This window comes from Bombina bombina, chromosome 2 (genome assembly GCF_027579735.1).
Source record: "Bombina bombina isolate aBomBom1 chromosome 2, aBomBom1.pri, whole genome shotgun sequence".
Lineage (NCBI taxonomy): Eukaryota > Metazoa > Chordata > Amphibia > Anura > Bombinatoridae > Bombina > Bombina bombina.
The window spans coordinates 1,208,714,257-1,208,731,495 of NC_069500.1; positions in this window are offsets into that span (position 1 = coordinate 1,208,714,257).

Consider the following 17,239-nt stretch of genomic DNA (forward strand, 5'->3'; position numbering starts at 1 on the left):
CCGTGCCTTCCATGCCTGTTTCCCCAATAAGTCTTTTGTCCTTCCACAGGGGAGGGGTCGTTGAGGGGAGGGTACTGTCAAGGTTTTTATCCCTGCTTTGTTTCCCATGTGCTGCTAGCAGCCATTTTACTCACCTCTATTACTGAATCTGGTACAGAGTGTGTGATGCTGCTCATTTCCTGCATACCCTCTTATGGACAGACTGGTGTACATCCTCCATGTGAGACAGGTTGCAGTCTCAGAATTGTGATGTCACTTATTATTTAAAGGGCCTCTGTTCAGTATGATTTGTCCTTGCATTGTCTCAGACCTGTTTGTGAGTTCCTGTGTTCCAGTTCTTGTGTTTTTCCTGGCTGTCTGACATCCCTCCTGGTTATTGATCCCTGGCTTGTTCCTGACTCTGCTGTTCTCCTTGTTCCTAATTCCGCTCTTCTGACTACATGCTTTGGCTCCTGACTCAGCTCGTCTGACTATTTGCTTTGGCACCTGACTCGGCTCGTCTGACTACCAGCTCTGGCTTTGACTTCTAGCTTGTTATTTGACTTGTGGACTTTTTATTATTTTTTGTTATTAATAAAGGTGTGATTATTTTTGCACTTCTCTTCTCAGTCTGATTCCTGGCACCCTAACAGTTGGGAACTGTCTGCCGACTGTCTGCCTCATAGTACAAAGGGAGGGAGAGGTAGGAACTGTCTGCCGACTGTCTTCCTCAGAGTACAAAGGGAGTGAGAGGTGGGAACTGGCTGCTGACTGTCTGCCTCACAGAGCAAAGGAAGGGAGAAGGAGAACTGGCCACTGACTGTCTGTCTCATAGTACAAAGGGAGGTAGAGGGGGAACTGGCTTCTGACTGACTGCCTGCCTCATAGTGCAAAGGGAGGGAGAAGGAGAACTGGCCACTGACTGTCTGTCTCATAGTACAAAGGGAGGTAGAGGGGGAACTGGCTGCTGACTGCCTGCCTCATAGTGCAAAGGGAGGGAGAGGGGGAAACTGGCTACTGGCTGCCCGCCTCATAGTGCAAAGGGAGGGAGAGGGGGCTATTGCACACTTAATATATGTTAGTTAAATTAGAAGTAAATTGGAAAGTTGTTTGCATGTATATGCTCTATATGAATCATAAAAGAAAAACTTGGAATTTCATCTGCTTTAATGAATGACATCAATAGACATATGTATAGAAAACACACGGAGAGAAGCACACTCTCAGGAACGAACAACCAGTTCAGTAACTTTATAAAACAATTTTGCATTATACCTTCATCATTTATTTTTCCGCTTTTCCTGTGATTTATGTGTGAAAACTGATTCCTATGATAGGCTTCACAAACCTAACCTTGCAAAATTGGCCACTGACAGCCTGCCTCATAGTACAAAGGGAGTGAGAGGTGGGAACTGACTGCTGACTGCCTGCTTCATAGTGCAAAGGGAGGGAGAGGTGGGAACTGACTGCTGATTGTCTGCCTCATAGTTCAACGGGAGGGAGAGGTGGGAACTGACTGCTGACTGTCTGCCTCATAGTGCAAAGGGAGGGAGAGGGGGAAACTGGCTGCTGACTGCCTGCTTCATAGTGCAAAGGGAGGGAGAGGTGGGAACTGACTGCTGACTGTCTGCCTCATAGTTCAATGGGAGGGAAAGGGGGAAACTGGCTGCTGACTGCCTGCTTCATAGTGCAAAGGGAGGGAGAGGTGGGAACTGACTGCTGACTGCCTGCTTCATAGTGCAAAGGGAGGGAGAGGTGGGAACTGACTGCTGACTGCCTGCTTCATAGTGCAAAGGGAGGGAGAGGTGGGAACTGACTGCTGACTGTCTGCCTCATAGTTCAACGGGAGGGAAAGGGGGAAACTGGCTGCTGACTGCCTGCTTCATAGTGCAAAGGGAGGGAGAGGTGGGAACTGACTGCTGACTGCCTGCTTCATAGTGCAAAGGGAGGGAGAGGTGGGAACTGACTGCTGACTGCCTGCTTCATAGTTCAACGGGAGGGAGAGGGGGAAACTGGCTGCTGACTGCCTGCTTCATAGTGCAAAGGGAGGGAGAGGTGGGAACTGACTGCTGACTGTGTGCCTCATAGTGCAAAGGGAGGGAGAGGGGAAAACTGGCTGCTGACTGCCTGCTTCATAGTGCAAAGGGAGGGAGAGGGGGAAACTGGCTACTGACTGCCTGCTTCATAGTGCAAAGGGAGGGAGAGGAGGCTATTGCACACTTAATATATGTTAGTTCAAACATGGTTTCAAGTGTTTAAACACACTGGCAAGTGAAAAGAAAGCAAAAATAAAAACCCACCTTGATCCGCTTTAAGACTGTTTTTCTTTACTGCAGTGCTCCAGTCCCTAACTGCTGTGGAATGATGAAACCTGACAGTAACCCTTAGCCTCATTTAGTTGTGCTGTTAATGTTAGGACTCATAGATCCATGTTTGGCTAAACTAATGAGAAAAACAAAAACAAAAGACTCACAATAGATGAGAGAACTGAGAGAATGTACAAAATAGCTTCTTATTTTTATTTAATTCTATATAGAATGATTTTTAGTACACATATTTTATGTTTGTTTTGCTTTTTTAATATTTTTGCTATGCTGAGCAAGTTTGGACAGGGGTAGGAACATGCATACATTATCAAAATAATTGATTAAGACTGATCTGGGCAATCAGAATTTGTGTATTGTTAATTGTATGTAATATTTGTATGGTTAGATATTTTATGCCTACTACCTTTCAATGCATAAATTTCAAGATGATGCATAGCAATAAAAAAAAAAGTTCTCTTTTGATTCTGAATTGTTAATTTTAAAATAACAAAATAAGTATGAAATCCTTTTGTTGTTTATGAAAGGTGCACAGCCGCTAAATGTGTAAATAAAATGTGTTTGAAACATTTAGGAAATAATGACACATGTTCTGCTATTTACTATGTACAGCATAGAAAATGACAGAAAATGTAATTTATTTATTTATTTATTTTTTACATTTAATATGGTGGCATTTTCTGATACTATGATATTTCTGCCAACTATTTATTTTTATTTTTTTTAAATTAGGCATGGGGTAAATGTAATCATATCCGCTTGACATCACTAAATGCCGACAGCATTTATCATTGCAGAAGCATTTCTAGTGAAATGCTTGTGCAATGCCGTTGTTCTGTCGAGAACTCCAATTCCTCGAAAACTCCAATCCGACGTCACTTCCGGTGAGTCTTCTATTTTTACTATCTGTTTTGCCTGTGTTGGGGGGCTCACATAGGGTTGCCACCCTCCCCGGTTATACCGGGACAGTCCCGGTCTGATGCTCTGTGTCCCGTGTCCCAGAACTACCCTCAAATGCCCCAGGCTGAGCGCTCCCCTGGCACAGCAAGCAGCAGTTAGCACAAACTTTACAAAAAATTAGCTGGTCAGAGGAGCGCTTAGCTCAGGGTTACTAAAAAAAACGGGTAGGTGGAGTCTGAAGGAGAGATGGAGGATGGTGTGGGACAGTGGGGGGGGGGGGGTGAGAGGGTCGAGGAGGGGAGTCGTGGTATTACATCCTGCTGTGAGCGGCAGAGAGAGGCAGGTGTTGTGGTGCGGTGGCTGCGGGCTGCATATTTAATATGTATATATATATATATATATATTGATTTCATAATAAATTTGAGGATGTGGGAAGCCATGCCCCAAGCCAAGCCCTTAGACACACCCTCTCCCACTTAAAAAGTTTCCAGGAATTTTCTGGGCAAAAGGTGGAAACCCTAGGAGCACTGCCGACCCCCCAGGCGGAGGCAAAATTAGAAAGTGAAGATAGGCGATTACAATGCCCATCTGATTGGTTGTGAATCCTGTTACTCACTGAGACACGGACCAATCAGATGTATGGAATCACCAGAAGTGAAGTCAGATTGGAGTTTTCGATGTATTGGAGTGCTCGATAGAACACCGCCCCAGCTCAATTTCAGCCAATAGGCCGCTAGCAGGGGCTTTCAATCATCCCGATCCCATATCGCTAAAAAGTGGAGGACAGGTTAACGAGCAGCAGTCAAATTACTGTTGCTTCTTAAATTCTATTTTAAGCGAGCCTGAAACGATTGGCCTCCAAAGTAGCATCCGCTGCTTTATAAATGCAGCACATTATCTGTGTGGGTAAAAAGGTTAAGAATGGATTTCAGAATAATTTTACACCCCATTATATTAATGTGCCTACAATAAACTTTTACTATTTACTCTAGATCAATATTATTGTTCAATATTGCATGCACCCAACTCGTGATCTGTTATGTTGTATTTACAGTGCCCAGTAGGCTAATCAGAAAATGTAGTATGGCATGAATAAATTCTTCTTAAAAAGTTAAATACTTGAGGCCTCGGAGAGGAAACACATTTTTTTTGTTTGCTTCATGACTCAGGAGCTGGGATCTAGCTGGTGATTGATGGCTGCACATCTATGCTTGTTGTGACTGGCTTACCAATGTATTCAGCTAGCTCCAAGTAATGCACTGCTGCTCCTTCGTAAAAGGATAACAAGGAAATAAAGCAAAATTCAAATTAGAAGTAAATTGGAAAGTTGTTTGCCTGTATATGCTCGATATGAATCATAAAAGAAAAACTTGGGATTTCATCTGCTTTAATGAATGGCATCAATAGACATATGTATAGAAAACACTCTCAGGAATGAACAACCAGTTCAATAACTTTGTAAAATAACCTTGCATTATACCTTCATCATTTATTTTCCCTCTTTTCCTGTAATTTATGTGTGAAAACTGACTCCCATGATAGACTTCACAAACCTAACCTTGCAAACTATCTCAATTTGCATTTTATCTTTTTCACTGAAGCCAATCAGTGGAAATTTGGTTAACACAGTAATAGTGGCAGGCTCTGCTATTACCAAACTAGAAAGGACATGAAACCCAAAATCTTTCTTTCATGATTCAGATAGAGCATAAATTTGTGAACAACTTTTCAATTTACGTCTTTTATCAATTTTGCATTAAACTCTCTTGGTATACATTTTTAAAGGAGCAGCAATACACTAGTGTGCTGAAAATACTTTGGTAAACCAATCACAAGATATGTGCAGCAACAAATCAGAAGCTAGCTCCCAGCTTCTGAGCCTACCTAGGTATATATTTCAACAAAGGATACCACAAGGATGAAGCAAATTAGATAAAAGATGTAAATGGGAAAGCTATTTAAAATCATATGTTCCATTGGAATCATTAAAGAAAAATGTTGGGTTTCATGTCCCTTTAAGTCCAAATTGGCTCTTTCAAAAATGGAAAGTGATGGGTGGTGTTTTACTGTTGAAAAAGAATTGCAGCAAATACAGTGTTCATCTGTTTTAAAACATTCATACTTTGCTGATATGTTAAAGGCTGTTCTAATGTTAAAGGACCAGTAAATACAGTGGATTTGCATATTCAACAAACACAAGATAACAAGACAATGCAATAGCACTTAGTCTTAACTTCAAATGAGTAGTAGATTTTTTTATGACAATTTTCAAAGTTATGTCTATTTCCCCTCCTCCTGTATCATGTGACAGCCATCAGCCAATCGCAAACGCATGTACGTTTATTCTGTGCATTCTTGCACATGCTCAGTAGGAGCTAGTGACTCAGAAAATGTAAATATATAAAGACTGTGCAAATTTTGTTAATGGAAGTAAATTAAAAAGTTGTTTAAAATTGCATGTTCTATCTGAATCATGAACGTTTTTAAAGTGTCCCTTTAAAACAGGGGTATCAAGATCATTGTATTCAGGGGCCACTGGCCAAGTGTTCTTCTCCTAGGGGGAGCGAGTGCCCTGGAACTGGATATACTAGAGACTTGATGTGACATTTACACAAGTAGTAGTGCATGGTAGGAATTGTAGTCCACAACAGACATACTAGTGTACTTCTTAGAACCTTAAAAAAATGGGATGGGGCCAAGTTAATAATTTACCTAATAAATAATGAAGGGCTAGATTAAACTATCATATGGCCCCAAGGCCCATTACTTTGAGACCACTTTAAAATGATATGATATAATCTGTTATAATGAGTGATTTTAGCACTAACAATGCTGTAATGCTATGTGTTTACCCCCACAAAGGGGCTAATCCCATAGTTAAAGTCCCACTTGGGACACACAGAGCACTGCTGGTCCTGAGCAGAAACTGCCACTAATTCAATTAGCAGTGCTAGCTGCACAGCTGGGTTGTGCGACTAGTGCTGCTGATTGGATCAGCTGAAGTTTCCACTCAGGACTAGAAGTGGTTTGCGGGTTTAACACATAGCATTACAGCATCACTAGTTTTAATGACATGCTTTAATGGATAAGTAGGGTGACCATATTGCCGCTTTAAAAAGGGACACATGAAAAATACATTTGTCAGTGCTGTTTAAAGAAATGTTTTTATAAGATCCCTGACATATGTATTTTTCATATGTGTCCCTTTTTAAAGCGGCAATATGGTCACCCTATGGATAAGAGCAAGTCAATTACATGCATATTTCATTTTACTATACCCTTGTCTACAAATTAGATTCCATGGTGAAAAACATCATTCTTCTTTACATTTAATATTAAGGTAATTTATTACATAAAGATAACCATTATGCTAATGTCCAAATCATCCTTAGCTCACAAATCTCTTCCTGAAATGCAAAAAAAAAAAAAAAGAAAAATAAATTGGGTTAAAGAATCAAATGCGGAAAGATAAAAGAAAATTAAAGGATCAGTAGTTCTTGAAAGAGGAAAGCTATCAGAATCTTTATCAGAGATCTAATGACCATGCAAATAGTAATAAACAATTTAATCATAACATAAATATAAACTTAAGGATCTGCCAATAAAAATAAATTATTTAACATTAGCCTACAAGTTCGACTAAATATTTAAACCTCTCTAGACAGCTTTATATGTATTTTGCTTATCTTGCGGTTTTGACAGTACATTTTCTGTTATGCATTGCATTTTAGTCCATATATTTGCACACATTAAAAGTAATGCAGCAGATAAAAAATCAACAAGGTATCCATAAACATCTAAAAGTCTTTAAAGTTTCATGTCAGTTGACGGAATGACCTTTTTTTTAATAAAAATTTGATATTTATTCATTGTGACAGTATTTTTCTCTAACAGAAGGAGAGTAAATATAATTTGTATTTCGGTTTTTCTAAATACCACTTTCACTTTAGTCTAGACAGCGGAAAAGAATATATAGCAGTCTTTTTAATTAAGTGTGGTAAAAAAAGAAAATCAACATTGACTGATACTTTTGACATCAATTTAGGACATATCCAATGCTTTCAGCAGAAATATACTGCAATACTGGCATTTTAAGGCCTCTTTTGATCAATTTTGACTTTTAAACTGTTTATATCAGTTTCAGGGCTATTTCATTACCCAACTGCTATTTAAACAAAAGGTGATTTTATAGAGCATTTTAACAAACTTGTTATGCTGTATCAATCTGCTGTTTACATTTCCTTTAAACTACATTAATTGCACATCTGTTTGGAAAGGCAATGGCTAAAGTCATGTACAAGTTTGAACTGAAAGATATTTGAAACATCTAACTCTACTTGCTTTTATTCCTCAGTTTTTAAAGTTGGATTTATATGTTTAAACACATTTTACAGTGACCAAGGTGATGGAATGCATTGCTTTGTACTGCATTATACATGGTATTTAAAGATACATAAAACACAAATTTGAATATCTCACAAATGTATTTTAATAAACAAATGACCAATGCATCTGCACCCAAGCATAATGCCTTTTTTAATAAGCATACATATGACAAAATTTGATTTATTGCTGATGAATAAACACCACTACCAGGTCTCTGAGCAGGAGAGATGGTTGAATGAGAATGCAAGTGGTATATCTACATATGCTCCATGTACAGTAAAAGCTATCACTAAAATAAATGTTACTACAAGCATTATTACATGTTTATTAGAAAAATACTTCTTTTAAAAAAAAAATAATACATAGTTATTTCAATTTTGAGTTATATGTCATGTTAACTAGGTAGAACTTTGTACAAATATGAATAGTATGAAAAGGTTTTAAATTGATGTAATTTTCAATTAATCATAGAACATTGTATAACTATTGGGTAAATTCCAAAAATAGAAAAACTTTTCAACTCATTTAACTACAATGATCTCCATAGAATATAATGGAGATTGTCTGTAGAAAATCAATGCATACGTTTTCCTAAACAATTGGAATTGACCCCCATATTATTTAATACAAGAATTAAAAGGATTGATATGTTTTTTTTATAAAAAGATGTGGGGATCCACTCTTAAATTGAGTTATAAAAATGGATTCTGCTTTTTATGGCAATATATGTAGCCCTGACTGGGACATATGGTTGGTTGCCAAGCAAACATGCACATTGTGCCTGTGCAATAGTGAGAATATTGTAATCTCAGAGACTGGCACTTTGTGTGCACTTCTTTCCAATCTTGGAATTGAAGAAAATGGTTAAAGAGACAGTAAACTGTATCACTGATTTTATTATTATTATTATCGGTTATTTGTAGAGCGCCAACAGATTCTGCAGTGCTATTAACAAAGGCGGAGTACAACAAAACAATTATAGAGATCAAATGGGTAGAGGGCCCTGCCAGGAGTTGCACTGTTGTAGTCAGCTCTTGAGAAGGTGATCAACAAACAGCTGGACTCTTAAGCTTACATGCTAAGGGGGTTCAGGAGATAGCAATGGAGGAGAGGAACTGGTATAAAGAAAGGTTAGCATAGGTTGTATGCATCCCTGAACAGTACAGTCTTTAGGGAGCACTTGAAGCTTTTAAAACTAGAAGAAAGTCTTGTGGAGCAAGGCAGAGAGTTCCACAAGATGGGAGCCAGTCTGGAGAAGTCCTGTAAATGGGAGTGTGATGAGGTGACAAGAGAAGAGGAGAGTAGGAGGTCATGAGCAGAGCGAAGGGGACAGGAGGGAGAGTATCTGGAGACAAGGTGCAGTGCAGTTGAGGGCTTTGTATGTCAGAATGAGAATTTTGTGTTTGATCCTAGAGGCAAGAGGAAGCCAGTGAAGAGATTGGCAGAGAGGTGCAGCAGATGAAGAGCGACGTGTAAGGAAGATGAGTCTGGCAAAGGCATTCATTATGGATTGTAAAGGAGCTAGGCGGTAGGTGGGGAGACCAGAGAGGACAGAGCTGCAGTAATCAAGGCGGGAGAGAATGAGAGAGTGGATTAAAATCTTAGTTGTGTCTTGTGTAAGGAAGTGTCTAATTTTAGTGATGTTTTTAAGGTGGAAGCGGCAGGCTTTAGCCAATGACTGAATGTGAGGCATGAAAGAAAGATCTGAGTCAAATGTGACCCCGAGACATTGGGCATGTGGGGTAGGAGTAATGATGGAGTTGTCGACAGTTATAGAGAGATTGGGGGTGGAGAGTTTAGAAGAAGGGGGAAAAATAAGGAGCTCAGTTTTGGAGAGATTTAGCTTGAGGTGGTGAGAGAACATCCAGTTGGAGATGTGAGAAAGACAGTTAGTGACACGGGTTAGCAAGGAAGGAGAAAGGTCTGGTGCAGAGAAGTAGATTTGGGTGTCATCGGCATACAAATGATATTGTAAACTGTGGGACTTTATTAGGGAACCTAGTGATGACATGAAGATTGAAAAGAGAAGGGGACCGAGGACAGAGTCTTGCAGTACTATGACAGTAAGTGGTGACGGGGCATAGGAGGCCCCAGAGAAGGCTACACTAAAGGTACGGTTTCACAGGTAGGAAGAGAGCCACAAGAGGGCTATGTCACATATGCCAAAGGATTGGAGGGTTTGGAGCAAGAGAGAGTGGTCAACAGTGTCAAAGGCTGCGGACAGATCAAGGAGTATAAGTGAGAGAAGTGGCCTTTTGATTTTGCTGTAAGTAGGTCATTGGTAACCTTAACAATTGCTGTCTCTGTGGAGTGATGGGGATGAAATACAGATTGCAATGGGTCAAGGAGGGAGTTTATTGTAAGGAAATGGGATAGGCGTGCATAAGCTAGTTTTTCAAGAAGCTTTGATGCAAGAGGGAGGAGCGAAATAGGGCGGTAGTTGGATGGGGAGGTAGGATCAAGGGAAGGTTTTTTGAGGATAGGTGTGACCAGTGCATGTTTCAGCGATGAGGGAAATATACCGGTGCTGAGGAAGAGGTTGAAAGTGTGTGTGAGTATAGGGGTAAGGGTGGCAGAGAGGGAGGGGAGTAGCTGTGAGGGGATAGGGTCAAAGGGACAGGTAGTGAGGTGAGAGCGCAGTATAAGTGCCAAAACTTCTTCCTCAGTAACAGGGGAGAATGAGCTAAGTTTAAGGTTATGTGGGTTGTGGTTGATTGAGAACATTTGAGGGGGTGAGAGAATGGAATTATGTTGAGAGCTGATTTCACTTCTGATGGAGTCAATTTTGTTATTGAAGTGGTTGGCAAAGTCTTGAGCTGACAGAAGTTGTATTAGGAGGTGGGGGAGGGCGGAGAAGAGTATTGAAAGTGGAGAACAAACGTTTTGGGTTTGAAGAAAGATTAGAGATAAGAGTAGAGAAATAGTGTTGCTTATGGAAATTAAGGGCAGAGTAGTAGGAGTTCAAGATAAATTTGTAATGTTGAAAATCAGCTGAACTCCTAGATTTTCTCCAGTGCCGCTCAGCAGTACGGGAACATCTGCGTAGGTATCGTGTCAGAGCAGTATGCCAGGGCTGAGGATGAGTGTTTCATTTCCGAGCTATGGTAAGAGGGGCGAGATTGTCAAGGACGGATGCAAGGGTGGAATTATAGTGGCAGATAGATTGGTCAGGGCATGAAAAGGAGGAGAAGGATGAGAGGAGAGGTTTGAGGGAATTAGAAAGCTGTTGTTGATCTAATGACATAATGCTTCTGTGAAGTTTGGTGTGAGGAGCAGAAGGAGGGAGAGTTGTAGGGAGGGATGATATGCTGCAAGTAAGGAGATGGTGGTCAGAAAGAGGAAAGGGGGAGTTTGTGAAGTTTGAGAGGGTGCATCAATAGCTAAAGAACAGGTCAAGGGAGTGACCATCTTTGTGAGTGGTAGAATCAGTCAATTGTGACAAACCAAAAGAGGAAGTTAGTTGCAGAAGTTATTTTGCAGAGGAGGCAGTGTGATTGTCAAGAGGGATGTTGAAGTCACCAAGAATGAGGGAAGGAGTGTCTGAGGAAAGGAAATAAGGTAGCCAGACAGCCAAGTGATGTAGAAATTGAGTTGAGGAGCCAGGAGGACGGTATATGACTGCAACACGTATAGAAAGAGAATAAGCAAATCATGTGGGTTTCGAATGAGGAAAATGTGAGGGAAGAGATGGGATGTATTTGTTGAAAGGTGCAATGAGAGGAAAGTAAAATACCTACACCACCTCCTTGTCTATTACCAGACCTAGGAGTGTGGCTGAAGTGGAGACCCCCATGTGACAGAGCAGCAGTGGATGCTGTGTCTAGGGGAAAGAGCCAGGTTTCTGCTAGGGCCAGAATTTTGAGGGAGCGGGAGATAAAGAGATCATGTATAGAAGTGAGTTTGTTGCAAACAGAGCAAGAGTTCCAAAGTACACAAGTGAAAGGGGAATTGGCTTTTGATGCAAGAGGAATTTGAGTAAGGTTGTCAGAGTTTTGTTTTTTGAGTCTGTGGTACGGTATACATGGATGTGCATGGCTAGGCAGTTGTTGGGGACCAGGATTAGGAGAGATGTCACCAGCAGCTAGTAAAAGCAAGAGGGAGAGTGACATGAGATGAGATACAGATTTGCAGTAGTGAGACTGCTTTTGAGACAAGGTGCAGGGGGGAGATAGAGTGTTTAGGAATAGGTAAAGTTCATGAGTACAAAAGTAAGGTGAGTTTAAGAGAGATGGGCTAATGAACAGTGCAGGTGGAGAGGGAGAAGGAGTAATTGAATAATGTAGTTTGTTATAGAGACAAAAGGCAGAAAAAGGAATAAGATATTAGGCATTTTTACAAAAGAGGGAACCAGTTAAACACATAAGGCACAGTATTACAGTAGCAATTACATAAGAAAACAGTAAGGTATATCAAACATATACCTGCCTTTTTCTTGCCCCTTGCCCAATCCTTGTTCAATTCTTGTATAATTCTATTGCTAGTGCCTCACTTATAAAATGTTCACTTAATTCTTGTATAATTCTATTGCTAGTGCCTCACTTTTAAAATGTTCACTTAATTCTTGTATAATTCTATTGCTAGTGCCTCACTTATAAAATGTTCACTTTAAAAATGTGAACATATGTTGTTATAGCAATGCACAGGCCAGTGAAATGCACAGGACAGACTGGTGTGAACTATATGCAGGGAGGGCAGTCAGCTGAGTCCACTAAATTTAGTTGATTGCTAATCAAAGACAATTGAAAAGGCCAATTGGAAAGTTAGATTCTGGTATGGTCAGGGTGAGATGTTAAGTTAACAGACAATAAAATGTTAGGGGAGGTTAAAACTATGGAATAAGACAGCTATACATTTTAGAATAATAGCAAGTATTGATAAGGAATGAACATCACATGGCAATTAAATGAACATTAGAAATAAGACATTGGATAACAGAACAACAGATGTAGGACTAAATTAACAAACTAAAATCATTTGCTCTATGTAAATATTTATGTACCAGAAGAGAGTTACAGGAGAGTAAAAAACACCAGAGTGCAGTGAATAGTTTGCAGAATGACAGGGTCTCTATTCACGTACTAGAAGAGAGTTACAGGAGAGTAAAAAACACCAGAGTGCAGTGAATAGTTTGCAGAATGACAGGGTCTCTATTCACGTACTAGAAGAGAGTTACAGGAGAGTAAAAAACACCAGAGTGCAGTGAATAGTTTGCAGAATGACAGGGTCTCTATTCAAGTACCTGAAAGCAGAGGAGAGGGAATAGGGTTAGCTTGATGTAGTGTGCAGTTCTTCAGCAGATGTCAATAGGCAGCATGCTGTCTTAATAAGCAGCACTGTGATGAGTAGTGAGTGCAGTTCTTGTATAATTCTATTGCTAGTGCCTCACTTATAAAATGTTCACTTTAAAAAAGTGAACATATGCTGTTATAGCAATGACTTGTTATACCAGCTGCAGAGAATATACATGTATGGGGAAAATTCTACTTTAGGTTTATTTTTTTCAGATGATATAGCTGTTTTTGCTAGCTCAAACCACAACCCATTTAAATGGACTGAGCTTTCATGGGGAGAAGACAGCCTCATTTTATCTTTACCTCTATGCACACTGACCTCCTTATTTTACCTGTTTTTTTCGCACAAAAGCCATTATTTAAATAGAGCAATTGAAAATGAACTTTTTAATACCTATCGATCTAATTTACCACTGGTAGTATAATTTATTTGGTAGCTTCTTGATTACATCACTTTTCTATAAATAATACCCTTTCAGTATAGGTGGGGAAACAACAGGCAAAATCAGCTATTTTAAAAGAAAAAAAAAACACTAAGGATTTATGTGTAAACAATGTAATATATTTCAACAGCCAAAATAGATCACAGGCAATGCATTAAAGGAGAGAAAAAGGTACAGTACACTGTACCTTTAAACAGTCTTTATTGGAGGGCCATGATACCCAAATGTTGAAACACTTGAAAGTGATGCAGCATAGCTGTAGAAAGCTGACTAGAAAATATCACCTAAACATCTCTATATAAAAAAGAAAGATATTTTACCTCAAAATGTCCTAAGTAATCATACCCCATTGCAAGGGACTTTAAGCAGCAAATCAGTATGCCTGTCCCAGGACCTGCAAGGGAGCGAGCCTAATGCACGCTTATGTTATTTCCCTATTCAGTTTAAGGAAGCTTACTATGAAATCTCATGAGAGTTAAGTGAAATCTCATGAGATCACAGTAAAAGAGTTAATGACCTCAGCACTGTTGATGTTAATTGGCTGCAGTTTATTTCTTCATTTTTTTTTTTTTTTTTTGTTACCTGCTTGTTTATTTTGTTTTCTGTTACCTTAATTTTTGATTTTTGATTTGTTACCTGCAGCTGAAGCTGAAGTATTACTTTTTACACTGGACTTGTGAGGTAAAATATCTTGCTTTTTTACATAGAGATGTTCAGGTGATATTTTCCTGTCAGCTTTTTACAGTTATACTGCATCAGTTTCAAGTGATTTAGCATATGAGTATTATGTCTCTTTAACAGACAATATATTGCATGCATGAGTTAGTAGAATCACAATTTAGTAGAATCACAGTAATACGTGCATGTATTTTAGACATTTTTTATTAAATTAAAGAAATTCAATAAATAATTGATAAATTGTTCTTAATGGACATTTAACTGCCTTTAAAGGAACAACTACGGATAAAACTTTATTTGCAAGATGATGTCAGCTACCTCTAATAATACTTCTATTAACCAAAATAATTAAGGATCCACCAAGCTACAAATTATAACATGATGCCGCAGTTGCAAAAATCAATTTCTTATATTTTATCCAATGATAAACCTGTACACTTGTAATAAATGTAAAAGACGACCCCGATTTATATAAAGCATTGAGTTTTGTATTAGCAATTTGTGATTGTTATTTTTTTATGTTTATTTGATGCTAAAAGATGTAAAAAACTAGTTGATAGATTTTGTTGCCCTAGAAGTACATCAAAATCCAATATTGAATTAACTTACAAAAAAGATTTTGTACCATAGAACATTGCACCATGATTCTGTTGCATAATTGGCATCTATGGCTTGTTTACTAAATGCCTAATTAAATATAACCTGATTTATCGTGTATTGCCATTGGAAAGTAATAAACGTTTAAGCAATTGTAAAAGCATTATCAAAACTCTATTTTGTTAAATATGGGAAGAATCTTTCGAGTTGTATTATATAGACAAGATGACAAGAAGAAAGATAGGCAATTTCATTGGGAAAGAAATTGCAGAGACAATATCGATACTATAAACACAAATTAGAATTACAATTCAGTTTAAATACACAACAAAATTTCAAAGAAATAAAAAAATGAATGTGTCCAATTTAAGTTGTGTTAATTGATATTTATATTGTACTGCTTCATATCTATTGTATATTTAATTTAAAATTATTATTCAGTCATCTTTGTTTAATATATTTTTCATTTTGTTGCTAAATAGTTGATATATTATGGCATACAAATAAGAATAAGAAAAATTAGGTAGCTTGATGATGCTTGTTTCTTTATTGATTACTCTAAGCTTTCTTTTTTATTATTATTTGTATTTTCTAGCTTTTTTGTAAACACACTTATGGTGGGGGTATTCTTAATAATGCTTTGCTTTACAGAAACAGGATACAAGGTTCACCAGCTATCTGAAAACATTGGTGGTTAAACCCTTCTCTGAGAGTCCTAAACAATTGATAATTTTTAAAGGGATATAAAACTCGAAATTTTTCTTGATTCATATATAAAATACAGTTTAAATTTTTTTGCATTTTACTTCTATTATCACATTTTCTTTGTTTTCTTGTTATCCTTTGTTGAGCAGGAAGGTAAGTTCCGGAGAGTGCACGTGTCTACAGCACCATATGGCAAGTTTTGCAACAATGTTATACATTAGCAAGAACACTAGATGGCAGCACTCTTTTTTGTCATGTAGAAAAAATATATTTGGATTTTATGTACCTTTAATTCTTCAGTTGATTACTTTTTCTAGCACCCAATTTAATTTTCCTTGTAGTGGTGAAATATAATTACAATCCACAGTACATAACTATAACATGACTGAGAAAGATGGGTATGTACAAAACTGTAAAGAGAAATTTGTGTGATAAAATAAATTATTTTAAAGGAGCAGTAAATACAGTAGATCTGCATAATCAATGAATGCATGATAAAAATACAATGCAATAGGGGGCGGAGCCTACACTCACTGCGGCAGGACGCATCTCAGTGAAGCTCCCTGTATCTGAAGTTATTTTAACAAGTTTAATATAGCAAAACTTCAATATCTATAGCTCTGAAACGGATATTTATTGGCTATTTATCAAGGTGAATAGAGATCCTAGGAGTTGATGTTTTGATGGAGCTCCTGCCTATGCTCTCTGAGGCAGCTACGGGACAGGCCTGTTAACAGGATTCAAGCCATTTTTGCAGCTACGCAGTAACTTATGAAAAGAGGATCCTGTATAGGTCTTGAAACGTGGGTCTGGGGCTGCCGTATTATTACCCCCCCCCCCGTACCCCGGGGTTACGATATCCTTTATTATAGGATAATAACTCTCTATTATTTGCAACCATCAGCTGAAAGACCACACTACTGAGCGACATGGAGCAGAACATAGCACTCATGGTGGAACTCACTAAGCTCTTGGACCTACATAAAGCGGCCCTCATGGCAACTGTAACAGACACCTTTGACTCGCTCTGCATGACTGCACGACGGGCGAGTAACAGATCCACACTTAATATGGAGCCCCTTGAGAGGGAAAAGGACGCCCGGTCTCAGATTCTAGGGAGGACCGCAGGCCCCAACAGCCAGTCAGGAGGTAACGAGGCAGTAAAAGTGGGACCGTCACAGCCATGTACAGAAACTGCCACGCTGGCTCCGTTAAAACAGAGAGAGACAATGGCTGCCGGAAGAGACGGGGCTTCTAATGACAGCCATGTTAGCTGCGACGTGCCTCTGAGACCCACAGTTCTGTTACCCATAAGATCGAGGTGCTACATTGCAGAGAACTTGGCATTCCCTGGGCCACCTGATAGTGCTCCCAGAACCAGAATGACTACCGAGTCAGCCCGACATAGTTTTATGAGAGACAATCTCGGAGCCGAGATCAGGGGAAATGGTGGTTACACAACCCGCACTGCCACCCAGAGTATGGAAGAGCCGCGGACCGTCCCGACACAGATGAGCAACTGCCGCAATTTACTAGCAGGCTGGAGAGTGAAAGGCAGTAAACGGGGAAACGTTTGGGCAAATGAACTTGGTTCTGAATGGCCTTTTGCTGCTGAGGGCTCTCATACACGGCCCACAATGAACCCGCCAATTCAATATGGCCTCACATCACAAGAAACAAAGGTACCTCAGGAGAACATTTTACTAAATTCAAGATTTGGTGTGGGCTAGGACTGCTCCTTTCATTCCGGTTCAAAGTTTGTGGTTTGCGGTCCTTTAACGCACATAGGCTTTCTCTTTTTACTGCAGCCGGGATAAATGATTGACTTGTTGGATATCATCACGACATATAAAGTTATTTTTGGGGACATTTGTGTTACAAAAGTTGAAGTTAAAGTTTATAATGATGTATGTCGAAACCTTTTCATTTACAGACT